General features: G+C 43.0%; 1 pseudogene; it reads left to right on the forward strand.

The window, feature by feature from the left end:
• Positions 1-5,895: 5,895 nt before the first annotated feature.
• LOC125512143 lies at positions 5,896-11,796 on the forward strand (annotated as a pseudogene).
• Positions 11,797-15,251: the final 3,455 nt, after the last annotated feature.

Genomic DNA, 15,251 nt, shown 5'->3' on the forward strand with positions numbered 1-15,251 from the left:
GACATGAATCTAGTTCTTGATTTAGGAAGAGTTTGCCCCAAACACCAAGACATGAATCTAGTTGCTATCATCTGTTTTTTCCTTCTTCAAACCAAACGACCAGGGCAATTTGCTGCATTGTGTTCAGATGAATTGCAGAAGGAGCATTTGTTCTTCCTCTTCAGATGCAACTCCAGTGCTGACTGCAACCATTTACTTTTCGCACGACCTTTAGTTGTTGATTTAGGTGGATCCTTAGGAACCCCCGTAATTGGCGTAGACCACCTTGAGCCTGGTGTTGTTGTAGCAGTTGAATTGGCTGCCATAGGACCAGTGGTAGTTGGTGGTATGTGACCAGGGTGTGCCGTACTACGACTCTGAGGTGGTGCAGGACCAGCCATGGGCAGAGGAGTCACCTTTTGTTTTTTTTTCTTGGTCTTGTTGAAATGATTAAGCTCTGTACGCGCCGCCCTCATGTGCTTCCTCAAAATTGCCGCACCAGCATCTGACCCAGAAGCAACTCGAGCTAGACTAGCAAAATCCATTGACAAGTTCGCTTGACGGACTAGCTTCTTCGATTGCGGTGGCATCTCATCCGGCTCTGCCTCAATAGAAGGTCCAGCACCTGGTATTGCTTGCTGTGTCCACCTTCTCAGTATGTATTGGGCAGGAATTGCATTGACACCAATGTGTGTAAAAAATTTCAAAATATGGCAACACAACATTCCATCTTTAGACATCTTGCAACAGTCACATTTGTAGTCACCAGCTTCGACTTCTGCTGTCACATAATAGCTTATAGAACCATAATTAGCAACCCATCCTTCTCTATTTGGGTAAAGCTCAAACAAACTAGCACCATGCGGACGGACATTGTATTTCCCAATTAGTTCAAACTCGGTTCGGAACTTGAGGTAAATGTCCCTAGTGTAGGCTTCATAGGCTTGTTTCTCGATTGGGAAATCAGACCACAACTCAACCTCCAAGTGGTCTATCCTATAGTCATTTCCGCCCTCACGGACAAGCACATGTGTCTGTATTTTCTCATACTGCTTAACAAAGTTCAACACAGAGTTGTGTGGGTTCACATAACGCTTAAGAACTGCATTAAAACCTTCGCTTCGCTGGGTAGACTGCAAGAAGGGAAAAAACCGGTGTGTTTGAAGTAACAAGGCACCCATGTTGCCCGGTACTCATACAGCTTATCAAAGTGGGTTCCAGCAATAAAAGGCCACTTATCCTTGAACCTTGTCCATTTTGTCTCAAATTCTCCTGGAGTGAAGCTAAAGTCAACTATATCATTGAAATCTTTTGACAATCCTGGGTTCCTTCCAACTAAGCCGCCAAGTTTTTCCTAAGCTTTCTTCATTATGTGCCACCGACATCGACAATGCACAGAAGTAGGGAAAATGTTTTCAATGGATTGTGCCATCGCCCAATCTTGGTCAGTGATTATGTTGTCTGGTGCTAGACCATCCATTGCTTCAAGGAATGTACCAAATAACCAATCAAAACTTGTCTCTAACTCCTGCCTAACAAAGCCACACCCCAACATGAACGTCTGCCCATGACGATTTATCCCAATGAATGGAGCAAACGGCATGTTATACATGTTAGTCATGTATGTCGTGTCAAAGCATATGCAATCATGATAGGCTTCTTTGTAGGCTTTTCGTGCTGGTCCATCAACCCAGAATATATTCTCAACCTTGTCTTCTGCATCATACTTGACCTTGTAGAAGAATTCTAGATCTGTCTTTTGTATATCTTTGAAATAGGCAACTGTCTCAATCATATCGCCTTCTTTAGTTGCATCCCTGTTCAAGCTTGACTTCAGGTTTGTGATGTGCTTGTCAGTATAAGGAACAATCAACTCTGTGCCATAGTAATCCGACATGATGTGCATCATTCGGCCTGCTCAAAAAACAAAAACAAGGTTGGGCGATTTAGAACCTCCCCAATAGGAAAATGATAGGCAAATTAAAACCCTAGGGCACAAGACTCGCTGAAAATGGAGACCACTAGTCTTTTTTCAGGCATTTTTAGTTGAATTTGTTTTATTAACAGCCAACATGGCATGATATGTAACCGCAATGAAATGCATGTCTCTGCTCACAGCATATGTAGGCAATCAGAAACCATTTTTTTGACGACATTTTGCTTACCACCCCTGACACACACTTTTTTGAATTCAAGCAGTTATGCCAGTAGGAAATATATAACTGCCACCAAAAAAAATTTAGTTGTTTGCATATGTGCCAACAGTTTGCCTACTCATGCTAGTTCTTGATGCTCAAAACAGAAATACAGAAACGTTAGTAAGAAATATATCTACTTTTTCAACCACATCTAGTTGCTTGTATTTTTTTACAACAGTTGCTAGAAATCTTAAAAAACTCAGAGCATCAAGAACCAGACAATAGTTGTCTATCATCCACAATAGCCTGCCTCAACAATGAGAAACTTACGTAACTAGTTTTTTGTCGCACTACTATTGTTTGTCGCCTACCATATGCAAAGCAATAAAACACTGAATTTTTTAGTTGCTTGCATTTGTGACAACAATTGCCTACTCATGCTCCATACTCATGCTCAAAACAGAAAAACAGAAACATCACTAAGAAATATATCTACTTTTCAACCAAATCTAGTTGCTTGCATTTTTTTACAACAGTTTGCTAGAAATCTTGAAAAAGAAAGAGCATCAAGAACCAGCCAATAATTTGTCTACCATCCACAAATAGTCTGACTTAATAATCAGAAACTTGTGTAACTAGTTTTCGTTGCACTAATATTGTTATCGCCTATCATATGCAAAGCAGTAAAACACTGAATCCAAGCAACTTTTTTCTACTGGCACCCACTCACCTGTAGTTAAGTTGCAATTATGAAGGTTTTTTAGGAACAACTTCTCTTCTGGTGGTATGCCCTGGTGCGATCGCAAATATTTAGTCAATGAAGGTTTCTCAATCAATGGATGGTTATGATCAGCAATAAAATAAGTGACCTCCCAACGGTCATCAATCAATTTTACTATCATCTTGGCTTTGCACCCAGTCTGTATTATCTTTTCTCTTTTCCGTTTCTTCCTCTTCTTCTTTTTATCAGCATCATCATCAGCAAACACAATTACATTGTCTTCTCCATGATCATCATTCCCACCTTCAGAAGGATCTTCTAGCATTTCAACGCTAGGTGCGGTCACAGTACCGTGGTCATCGTTTTTGGGTTTGCGAAACTTGTTACAAACAAACTGGTACTTGTCTATTTCGCCAGTAACAGTAGACCGTCTGGAAGTGTTCATCTTGATTGAAAAACCCACATGCTGAGCATAAGCATTATAGTGTTCTCTTGCACTTTGCAAAGTATCAAACCTTGTACCTAATGAAGGTTCCTTTGGCTGGGACCACACTTCATCATCGTTGTCAGCGTCTCCCCCTGCACCCTCATGCCCAGCAGTCCCACCTGTTGCACCCAAAGTATCTGTGTCATCAAGTGTGTGCTCTTCTGTGTGCATTGCTTGCATGGCAGGGTCAGCAACATTCTGCATGGTTGGAGGGTTTGGAGAGTCAGACACGAACTCATGGTTAGAAGGTTGTGTGCAGTACATGGGCTCAATGTTGTTCACTCCAACATTGGCTGGCAAGTCCCAATTAAGGTCATCCGGCAATTCGTTAAGGTCAATCATCTCCTGCATAATTGGCAAATAACAAACACACAAGTTAGAAGATGGAATCAACTACTGACGAAATAAGTAGGAATAATACATCAACTTCAGGCAACAAAATCAATCAACACACAATGTCTTATTTCATATTTTGCATGCACCAATCAATACAACAGAATCAGAGATGACAAATAAATGTTTTTCTTTTTTTTCAGGTGGAGAAATCAGGGTAAGGGGGAAAGAGGTGCAGATGAATGTTGAGTGGGAGTATTATCAGAAGAACATAAGATGACAATCCCAGTGAATCTCTAGTTTGCAAATGTATTGGAAAGTGTTGATATATTTGTAGTAGTATAACTACTAAATGACTTGTTTTGTGTTTTTGTTCCTCAAATTATGACCAGTTCTGCTTCTTTAATTGGGGTTCTTCACCCCATGTGTTTCAATGTCATGAGCACAACCGTCCCATGGTTTTCGCCTTGTTTTTTTCCACTTCGTTAAGGTCGTGAGCTGGAGCAGCAGAAGGTGGCACCAACCACAAGCTCAAGGTACCGTTATCACAATCTTTGAACATAGCATTTTTCCATCATAGTTGGGCAGCACAAGCACAAGCACAAGGGAACAAACAACAAACACTTTGCTCACCATGCACATTACTTTTGCCTAAGCACATGCATACTTGCCATGAGTAATGTGGTAACAGGTGGCATGCCTGGACAGTCCTGATCTTGCTCATACTGACACATTTTTCTATAGTTGCTTGCATTGTTGGCAACAGTTGCCTACTCACCTGACACACAATTGCTTGAAACAAAGATGCTAGTAAGAACATGAACCTAGTTGATTGCATTTTTAACAACAATTGCCCACCAACCTGACATGCTGTCCCCATGTTATTTTTTTGCTCGAAACAGAAACGCTAGTCTTAATATTTTTTCCTAGTTGCTTACATTTTAAACAACAATTGCCTACCATTGATGCATACTCTTGCTCAAAAAATCCTAAGAAATACATCTATCACATCTACTTTGCCTTCAAGAATTAGAAAACTATTCTGGTTTTTGCACTTTCTGTGTTTATTGCCTACAATGTGCACCAGATTTGTTTGCCCTAAATATGTTGAACTTGTTTGCTCGTGCTTTGCAATACATTTGCCTACTCATCACAGATCTCGTTGCTTACTTTTTTATCCTCTTTCTCCTTCTCTACAGAAGAACAACAGAGCATAGAGAAGACTTATCTTGGACATATGGTAGGGGGAGGGGAGTGGCAGGGGGTTGGGGGTGAAGGTTGTGGGAGATCCACCATGAAGAAAGAACAGGGAGAAGGGTAAAAAACGCACCTCTATTCACAGAAAACAGTTGATCTTTCAGTTGATCTTTTTTCGAAGCTCTAGTGTTTCAGATCCATGGCGATGTGTAGGCAGGAGGTTTCCTTGGAGTAGAAGAAGGGGAGATATGGGGGAGCAGGTGGAGAGAATGGTTCCTTGGGAGAGAAAGATGGGGCAGAAGAGGAGGGGAAGCACGTGATTGCGAGGGAGGGGCAGGTTGGAGGAGAGATGGTGGCCACCAGTCTCGTCCTCCCATCGCGCGCGCGTATACATTGGGGGGACCAGAAGTTTCCTTTTTTGCTGGGGGGACCAGAACTTTCCAAATCTGGCAGATTGCGAGGGATCCTTACCCAGCACTCAGTTGCTGCCTAGACGCGTCCGAAATATTATTATGTAGTTTCATGTTGAAGAAATACAATGATTTTACTGTGTAGAAGTAGAAATATTATTAGCACCATGAGGATTCGTGACTGCAAGTAGTTGTATGTTTCATTTGCACCTTTTCATGGGGAAGAAAAACAAACAAGAGACCCTCCTTGGCAGGCTTCCGGTGGAAGTGTGGAGATGCTCTGCTTCAGACCTTATTATAACATGAATTATTCAATGTTAAGCATTGTTTTAAATCAATTTATTGAGCTAGGACATAAAATGGAATTGATTTTTTTCACCCGTTACAACGCATGGGCACTTTTGCTAGTAAAAGATTTAAAGATAACAATGTGGTGCGCGTGTGACCGGGACCACAAAAGGTCCTGCCTGCCCTAGCTGCATCCACCCGGTTTACCCTCATCAGAGAAGTAACGTATGGAGTATAGTATATAAAAGTAAGGTAGCTAGTCACCAGTTACTGAATGCCCTCCACTCATTACGGACAAGCAAAACCGAGGCTTTGGTACCGAGTGTGACACCGGCAGCGGAGATGGACAACGCCGCCTTGGGCTCCGGCGCCGGCGAGGGGATTAGGGTCCTCGTTGTGGATGAAGACCCCATCCACCTCGAGACCATGAGCCAAACACTGAGGCGGTGCGGCTACCAAGGTACCTCGTCCGCTTTGTCATCGCTGCAGTTTCTTTTTTCTGGTTTTGCAATATCTATACCGGCGACCTCACATTGTTGGTGCGTGCAGTGACTACAAAAGCCTCGCCGGCCGAAGCACTGCGAGAGGTACAGGAGAACCCGGACGGGATTGACCTCGTCTTGACGGTGGCGCACATCCGGGGGGACGGAATCGATGGTTTCACCCTCCTCCAGCAGGCCAGGGATCATTACCCTGTCATATGTAAGTCCTCCACATGTATTCACCTGATGATATTTTCTGCACGTAACATACAGAATAGATCGATCAATCCATGGACAGAGGGAGTTTAGAGTTTGAATGGATACAGGCATGTTCTGAGTTGGCTCCGACGTAGTTCCACCAGTAACGGCTGTAGTTTTTCTTCTTTTGTTTTTGGCCAGCAGTAACGGCGGCAGTTACCAGCTTGGTTGGCGAACCTCCGGGTTAGAATTGACCTCTGCCGAGCTGAGCAGTGAGTACCCAGCTGGCCGCTTCCGATAGCAACTTCTACACCACTGCCGAGGAGACTCCTCGATCACCCAGCAGGGTTTTCCTGAGTGCCTCTTCCTGCTTGCCTTCCATGCAAGCAGGATGAGTGCTGTGGTAATTTGCACTTTTCTCTTTCACAGCAGAAGAGTGCTGTGCTCCGTTGCCCCCAGCACCTACGTGCACGCTCGCAGAGTTAAGCCTCACTGCACACGGACACGGCTAAACTACTACTCCCTCCGTTCCTAAATATTTGTCTTTTTAGAGATTTCAAATGGACTACCACATACAGATGTATATAGACATATTTTAGAGTGTAGATTCACTCATTTTGCTCCCTATATAGTCACTGCGTCATCATCAAGTCGATAGTTATCATCTTTCTTCCTGCATCTTTCTCTTTCGGGACGTACTAGTTTAGCCGTGTCCCTGTGCAGTAAGGTGACTCTGCGAGTGTGCACGTAGGTGATGGGGGCAACGGACCACAGCACTCTTCTGCTGTGAAAGAGAAAAGTGCAAATTACCACAGCACTCATCCTGCTTGCATGGAAGGCAAGCTGGAAAAGGCACTCAGAAAACCCTGTATTGCTCCGTGCGTCTAGGATTATTGGATGATGATATGACGTGATTGCCCTTGTAATTTTGGCATTGCCTCGATCCTATTGGGCGCGAAAATCCTAATCCTACGGAAGCTTTGCCTAGGGACTAACCTCCCACAATTTCAGAGAGGTCCCCTCCCTCTACTTGACACAGCCTGTAAAATAAATTCTGCAGAAGTCATCCGTAGATTTAGGATTGCTCCCAGCAGTTACTACTTTATTTTAGTGTGGGAGAAGTTACTAATGTACTTAATGTGCAATGCTAGACGTACGTAAATATATTTTGAGTGTTTAACTGGCAGACATATGTGGAAGATTAGGATTGGGCCTAAGGGGAGGAAGCCATGAAAGTTCTGCACGTACATACGGAGTTTAGAGTCTAGAACCAACGAGGCATGTACTCAGTGTTAGTGGTGTTCTTGAAGGTGCCGTGACACGTACGAGTCGGCTCCAACGTAGTTCCAGCAGTAACAGCTGTAGTCATTTTGTTGTTTTGCCAGCAGTAACGGCTGCACTGCAGTTACCAGGTTCTCGTTGGCGAGCATCCCGGTTTTTTGTTGCGTACCTCTTCCTGTTGCCATCCATGCAAGCAGGATGAGTGTTGTGGTAATTTTCACCTTTCCATCTTTGATGGCAGATGAGTGCTGTTGTCCCATGCTCCCATCACATACGTGCACGCTCGCGAGTCAAGCCTTGCTGCACACGACTAAACTAGATGTCCCAAAAGACAAAGATGCAGGAAAGATGATAGCTATCGACTTGATGATGACGTGTTTGCCCTTAATGATGATCATATTGGGCGCGAAAATCCGAATCCTACAGAAGTTTTGCGTAGGGACTAACCTCCCCTGAACTTCAGAGAGGTCCCCTCCCTCTCTAATGATGTATAATTGATACTTGACACAGCCTGTAAAATAATTCTGCAGCAGTCATCTGTAGATGTAGGATTGCTCCCAGCAATTACTACTTTTTTTAGCGAGGGAGAAGTTACTATTGTACTTAATGAGCAATGCTAGATGTACATAATATATTTTGCATGTTTAACGGGCCCCCGCGCGCGAAATTCAGGGGAGAGAAAATTAGTGAGAAGGATTATGTAAAACATTTTGTAAGTTTACCTAGGTGTGGGATTATTGGTACTTAATATATGCGTACAATGAAAAGCGCTGGTCACACATATATTCATCAATCTCGCATGTTTGTACATATGTACTAATAGACTTGCATTCGTTGTACAGTGTTCTCTGGCGACGCGACCACAGAGACGGTGAGGAGGGGGTTCATTGAAGGTGCATGTGACTTCCTGACCAAGCCCCTGCATGATGATGTTATGCGCAACATCTGTCATCATGTCAACCCGCGGAGGCTCAACACCGCCCCTACCGCTGTCCCCATGAACACCGATTCTCACAGCAACCACATTGTCCATCGGGATGACAAATCAGGGAAAAGACCAATAGAACTGGACGACTCCAATGAGGGGGGCTATGAGGGCAGGATCACCAATGGGATCAAGTTCCACTGGAGTGCACATAAGCATGCACTATTCCACAGAGCCACCAACCGATTCAATGAAACAAAAGGTATGTGACTTTAATTAAAATGTATTATTCAAATACCTCCATGTTGGCATATATATGGTAATCGTGTCATACATAATTTATTTCTACTTGTTCTACCCGCATACACATTTACTACATGCGAGCATGCAAATTGATGTTAGCGAGTTCACCCTGGATGACGAATATATGAAAAGTCCAAGTTATGACTCTCAACCTACCACTCGGTTTAGGATTCAACCCTCAACTCCAATGCCCCGCCTACCATATTGTGATGGAGTACCTGCTCTCTCTCTCTCTCTCTCTCTCTCTCTCTCTCTCTCTCTCTCTCTCTCTCTCATTGTCCTTCTGCTCCTCTTCTGCGTAGTCCTCCGCCCTGTTCTCTGCTTTGCTGACATCCTCCTCCTCTCCTTCCTCCTTGGATCTGGACAATATACATGCCCATTGCTTGTTCCCTTGTTGGATCTGCAGTTTCATTCAATGGTGGAACCGAACGTTCATTCTTCCCCAGTTTTATCCACCCACTCCGGCTGCCCACGCAAACCAAAGAGAGAGTCAATGGTGAGCCCAGTCAGGTTGCCGACAACATAGGCGGCGGGTCCTGGCGATCGTGGCGGTGATGTCCTTGTTATTTGTGATATATGCAGGGCAAGCAAGCACATGATGACCCTGCTGATAATATAGGGCGGCAATGTCCCCTGCATCAAACTGGTCGTGTTCTTGTTGGTGAACACATGTGTTCTTCCCCTTGGTGGGGAAGAACATGAGCATCTGTGGCATCGTGCATCTTCACCTCGGATTCGTGTAGATCTTCATGCACCTAGTAGTGATCACGGGAGCAGGGAGGCTGATGGGGCTCGAGGATAAGCTATTGTTGGGTGTGTTCCACATGTAAATAGTTGCAAAACGCTAAGTCAGTGCACAACCCAATCAAAACAAGTGACCACCGAACAGGGAGATGATTCGTCAAACAATTGGCAAGCAAAGGGTGTGCATGAACCGGTTTTGGAGTTGAGTGTTGAATCCTAAATTGAGTGGCATGTAGAGGGTTGCAATGTGGAGTTTCCTCATATATAAGATGATGCATACCATGGACGGAGGCAATTGATCTACACATTAGGTGAATATCTAGTAGTTGATATTCAAAATATATTATGAAATGAGTATTTATTTTGGTCTCATTTAGTTGAGACATATACTTGATATAGCACAAATAGGTCACATGTCTTTCTCTACAAGTGCACTCTTTGTGGAAGCAATGCGAGATGAAAATTGTTGTGGAGGACATGGAGGAACCAATGACATACAGTGCACGAGATGCATATCACCACTTTGAGGCATTAGGTTTGAATATATGTTCGAGCTTGGTTGGATAAGCACAATTAGATTACTACTAGTTTGTAATGTGTGGTATCTTAGACTTGTATGTTTTTTGTTAGTCGATGTCTTGTTTATTTATATGAATTGCTTGACCCCTTTCGAAAACCTTCCAAAGTGTATAGGTGATGGGGTCATATACCCAAGGCCTAGAAGGCATCTTCATCATTCATAGCACATTGAGGGCACCACCCTATATGATGGATCTGGTGTTTTTCCTTATTCGACATTTGTCTCTAACTCACTATATCATGTAACCACAGTATAGTCAAAATGATACTGTGACAATATGAACACTAACGTTTTGCTATGATTTTAATATTTAATTTTAGTAGAACAAAGTTCGATGCATGCCTTTAAAATAATATATACCTATTGCCCTTGCATGTTTTATCTTATTCTTTGCCCACTTCAGAATGTTGTGATGTTTTTATTATAATTAGCATGGATGTCAGTCAAGGCGCATGTTTACGAATAATTATGAATGTTAGGATGAAATAAGCAAATCACATGTATTGGTGCTATTGATCATTCCAAATTTCTAAGCTCAGCTCTCTTGGCATATTTTGCTTTCGACAATGCAGACTATACTCCGAGAAATATGAGAGAACTTATTACGGAGGACAATAGTGAAAATGCAACTACAGATCAAGACAGCATCCATCTGCAGGTACGTTTCAAGTTGATGTTCCTTCAATCTGAAACCTAGCTTCATCTATATGATCATGAAATTATACCACCACCCCCACTACCATACATATACTTTATTAATGTTTTCACTATATTTGAAATTTCAGAAAAACAAAGGTGACTGCTCAACTGATTGGCTTTCAACCATGCCCACAATCCCAACACACTATAACAATTCTTTGAATGACTATCCGAAATCTCAATATAGTGAGGGAACTTTCGAGTTCAATATAGGATCTGAGGGAGCTATAAATCTTAACCAAACAAGTCAGCTAAGTAATATTGCAACACCAGTTGGTTATGGTTTTCATGGAAATGACGGCAGCACGACTAGTCTTTGTGGAGGTGCTCTTAGGGAACCAGCATCTAATACTAATAATGGTCACGGTTATACTAATGGTAATGGTGCTCATGTTGGAGTTCTAGCAAATGGAAGCATGGTTAGTGCATCACAACCGTCCAATCTTGCACGAACAGCACAGCAGCCAATGCCCACTTTGAATTTATTTCCAAGCAATACGATGCTTGCCATGGATAATCAAAACCATATAAGGCAACAGGAGCTTCTACCACAGTTATATCCACTCATCTATGATTGTAGCATTGGAGGGATAAGGATGTTGACTCCACCTCTAGATGATGGTGAAGACCTCCTCAGAAGCTACCTTGGTGAGAGCGAGGACATGCAAAACACCGCAACCACGGACATGGCCCATGGAATGAAGAATGCTGTAACCATGGCCATTACACTAGGAATAACGAATTCTGCAACTGTGGAGATGACCCAAAAAAATTCAGGAGATGGTGCTGCTGGTCAGACCGGTGCAATGCAGCTTCAAGGCCTCGGCAGTGAGTTTTTCAGCAGGGATAGTACTACTGTTGAAACAGCCGGCATATCAGGTGCAGGTGGACTAGGAACAGATGAGATGATGCACGGGATAAATATGGATGAATTTAACAAATTTCTGAGTGAGAAGGTATGTACTATTCTCAGTATTAGCATGCCTGCATTTTTCTATTTCATTGTCTTTCTAAAATTTGCGAGAACTTAAATTTTTGTCGCGGTAGTACTAAAATAAATATGCGAGCACTATTATTTCATTACGACATATGAGAACTAAATTTTGTAAAATAATGATACAAAAACTTTTAGCGTGTGGCTGCATACATTTTATCTGTTGTACGTACTTTGCATTGAATAATATTCAGTTGCAGCTCATGTCTTTGTGAAGATCATCATTTCTGATTAGTTTAGATATTACTTCACGGCTTACGGGAATATGAGTATTTAACGTATACTGTAAAAGTTTCACTGTGCTCACCATCAGACATGTTTTCGTGCTCACCGTCAGACATGTTAAAGGCAAAGCATCTTAGGGTACCTTATCATATGGTTCACATCACGATGTTCGAAACAAGTAAAATATTATGTGACCGCGTATTCACTATATGTTCTCCTCACTTGGGATTATGTATCTACTCATAGAACACGTGTCCATGCTACAAGGAAGAAAACACTGAGACTAGAAATGTATCATGGTTCGATCTGTGCTCTCCCAAGCAATAAGCATTCTTTTGCAAAAACTGGCTGAAGCTACCTATTATATTACAGCCTTCCAGTATAAAATGCAGGAAAATATTTGATAAAGGGATAGAATAATTAAGGTTCTTGCCAAAGTTGAACATTTATTCGCCTAGACTAATACTTTGGGTTATGTACTGTCATTACCTTTTCCTTGTGCCTGTCTTCTCTAACATTGCCTCTTTCTCATAATGATGCTAGCACTAGTGTGCTACTGTAGAACACACCAGAATTAATGGCACATGCACAAATGGGATTTTACATAGGACCTTAGAATGGTCCTCGAGTGCCAACTCAGAATGTTCTTATCTTTATTGCACTTTGATAAGTTTTTGAAAATAATTGTAGGTCTGAAGGCATGGAGGAGCTCACAGGAGCAAAGTGAAATTAGAGGAAGGCACACATAGAACCAAGAAGAAGAAGAAAAATCTCAATTTTGCTCCTGTATAAATGCTGATCAGCTTCAGTACCTGTATAATCTGATTCTTTTGCCTTGGATGTGATTTTTTTATTGTGAACTGAGATAAACCGATAATGTTGGACAGAACAAAATTGTGTTCTTCGTTATGCGATCCATTGTTATTATTCTTATTTATTTACTTGTCATGTAATTTATCCCACAGCTTTACTCCTAATTTTAGCAACCTCCACAGTGGCGGTACAACCGGCCGTGCTAGTTCTGCAGGAACAGAACATGTCGACCTGGAGCTCGACCATGTTACACTGCTGGTCGCCTTGGGTATGGCACTGGCATGAACTACCCTGCTCCGTCACCGGAGACCTGAGGTGGCTTCCCCTGCTCGCCCCCATGGTGAACACACAACTGTATGATCTACGAGACATTTGATAACCACCTCATCAATGAAATGTCCCCCGACCATGGATACCTCCCTCCATCGTCTTCCACCTAAAATCACCCGTCTACCTATTAGCTACTGCTGTAAACATTTCCATCGCATTTTTTTGCATGCATTTAGAAATACTATTGTCGAGATAGACTGGCATGGCGAGTGGCCCTACAATATCGAGCCTCCAGACGACGAATGACCAAGTCATAGGGATCGTTTTCGGAGTTGTGGCTGGCATGTGGGATTTCTATACAAGCTGCTGCGAGCTAGATCATCGTCGCACTATTCCCTCGGCGTCATGGGAACAATTAGGCCAGTTAACCCATGGCGAAAAGCCTTGCCGACTAGCGTCCTTGGGGCCGCCTGATTACCACAAGCCCCGGCGTGTATCTCCTGCAACAGCTGGCGACCTTCGCCCTTCGATACTTACCGTTGGAAGATTCTTGTAAGGCTTCCCTTGTGGAGCTCACCTGGATGATTTTGTAAATTTTTGACCTACAAAGTATAAATCGTGCTTCATTTCAGTCTTACGGGAGTGACCTATTGATGAGGTATGTGAGCAGCAGTTGATTCCATGCTGGTATGACTGCGAGACCTTCCTCCGAGCTGTGTTCTTCTACAATTTCATGTGTGTTTGCCACGGCCTTCGTACCACCATAGGTTGAGGTGTTTGTTGGGACCTCCTGGATTTTCGTTGATGGTTTGTGAAGTATCTCCAGGAAGTTGTCATCTAGGATAGGTTTGCGAGCCGCGCCCATTTGGTCTAGAGTCTCTTCCGCCAAATTATGCTCTCGAGTTTTTCTTCCAGTTGGTGAGCCACTAAGTAGTAGGCCGTCATTTTTGCATTCTCTTGTGCCAAATGCTTTCATAACCTACTGGACGACGAGGTCGGAGTCGCTGTGGCAGATAAGCCGTTGAATTCCCATGAAAGTTGCGATATGGAACCCTTGTAGAAGGTCTTCATATTTGGCAACGTTTTTTAAGTCGGCAAAGTGTATTTACAGGATGTAGCTCATTATATCTCCGTGAGGGTAGATTAGGACCACTCCAGCTCCCAGTTCATTTACGATCATGGAGCCTTAAAAGTACAATAACCAGTACACGAGGTCAACGTTTTTTGGTATCTGTTGAGCTTCTATCCACTGGACGGTGAAGACGGTGATTGCGTGAGATTTTTGATAGCCTAGCAGGTTTGTATGTGATCCCGAAAGATAGGAGCTCAATTGCCCATTTGGACACGGGCCGCTAGGCGTCTTTGTTGTTGATGATGTCCGATAACAAGGCGTGTGATGAGTGTTATTTTTATGCTCATCACACTATTCTTTAACCGGTTTATCTTAAAAAATATTAGACATTCCCTCCCATATTACCACTCATGACCAATGAATGCAAGAGGCTGTGAAATCCACTCTTTAGGTTGTTTCCATGGGTAAACAGGCCATACATGGATAAAACTCATCATTTATAAGGAAAGAAGAATAATGGAGAAAGGAGGAATTAAATGGGAGGCACAATAGTACAAACAGAGCAGAAGACAACGTCTGGTACGAGCGCACGTACCAGCGCTTGTAGAAGGTGCCAGCGGCGCCGTGGCATCCAACCCCACCACTTTTATAAGGGTCCAGCACCAGAATCGCGAAGGAGCATCGGCGAAACCCTTTATGTCCGCACGAGAAGCTATTCTCCAACCCTAGCCGCCGACATTTCTCATGTCAGCTCCATAGCCACACCATCGCCATCACCATTACTATCACTGCAGCAATCCACCTCCAAGATTGCCCTAATTTTAATCGTGCCTCGGACCAGGCAACCATTGTAAGACATATTATCAATAAAGCATTCATCTTTATGTCTTGTCCAATAATTTCTTCTTTCGATCCAATCGCCATGTATAAGTAACTCGGTAAGGTAATGGGTTGAGGCATAGCCTCGCAACTCGATGTATTTGTATGAGGGGCCAACAGAATGACTTTGAATGAACTTCATATATGTGTGAAATAACATTGCATCATAGTTGTCTCTTGTCTCTTTCCCGGTCATCGGCCCTGTAGGTAACCATGATCACATAATGTAATCT

This window comes from Triticum urartu, chromosome 6, assembly GCF_003073215.2.
Source record: "Triticum urartu cultivar G1812 chromosome 6, Tu2.1, whole genome shotgun sequence".
Lineage (NCBI taxonomy): Eukaryota > Viridiplantae > Streptophyta > Magnoliopsida > Poales > Poaceae > Triticum > Triticum urartu.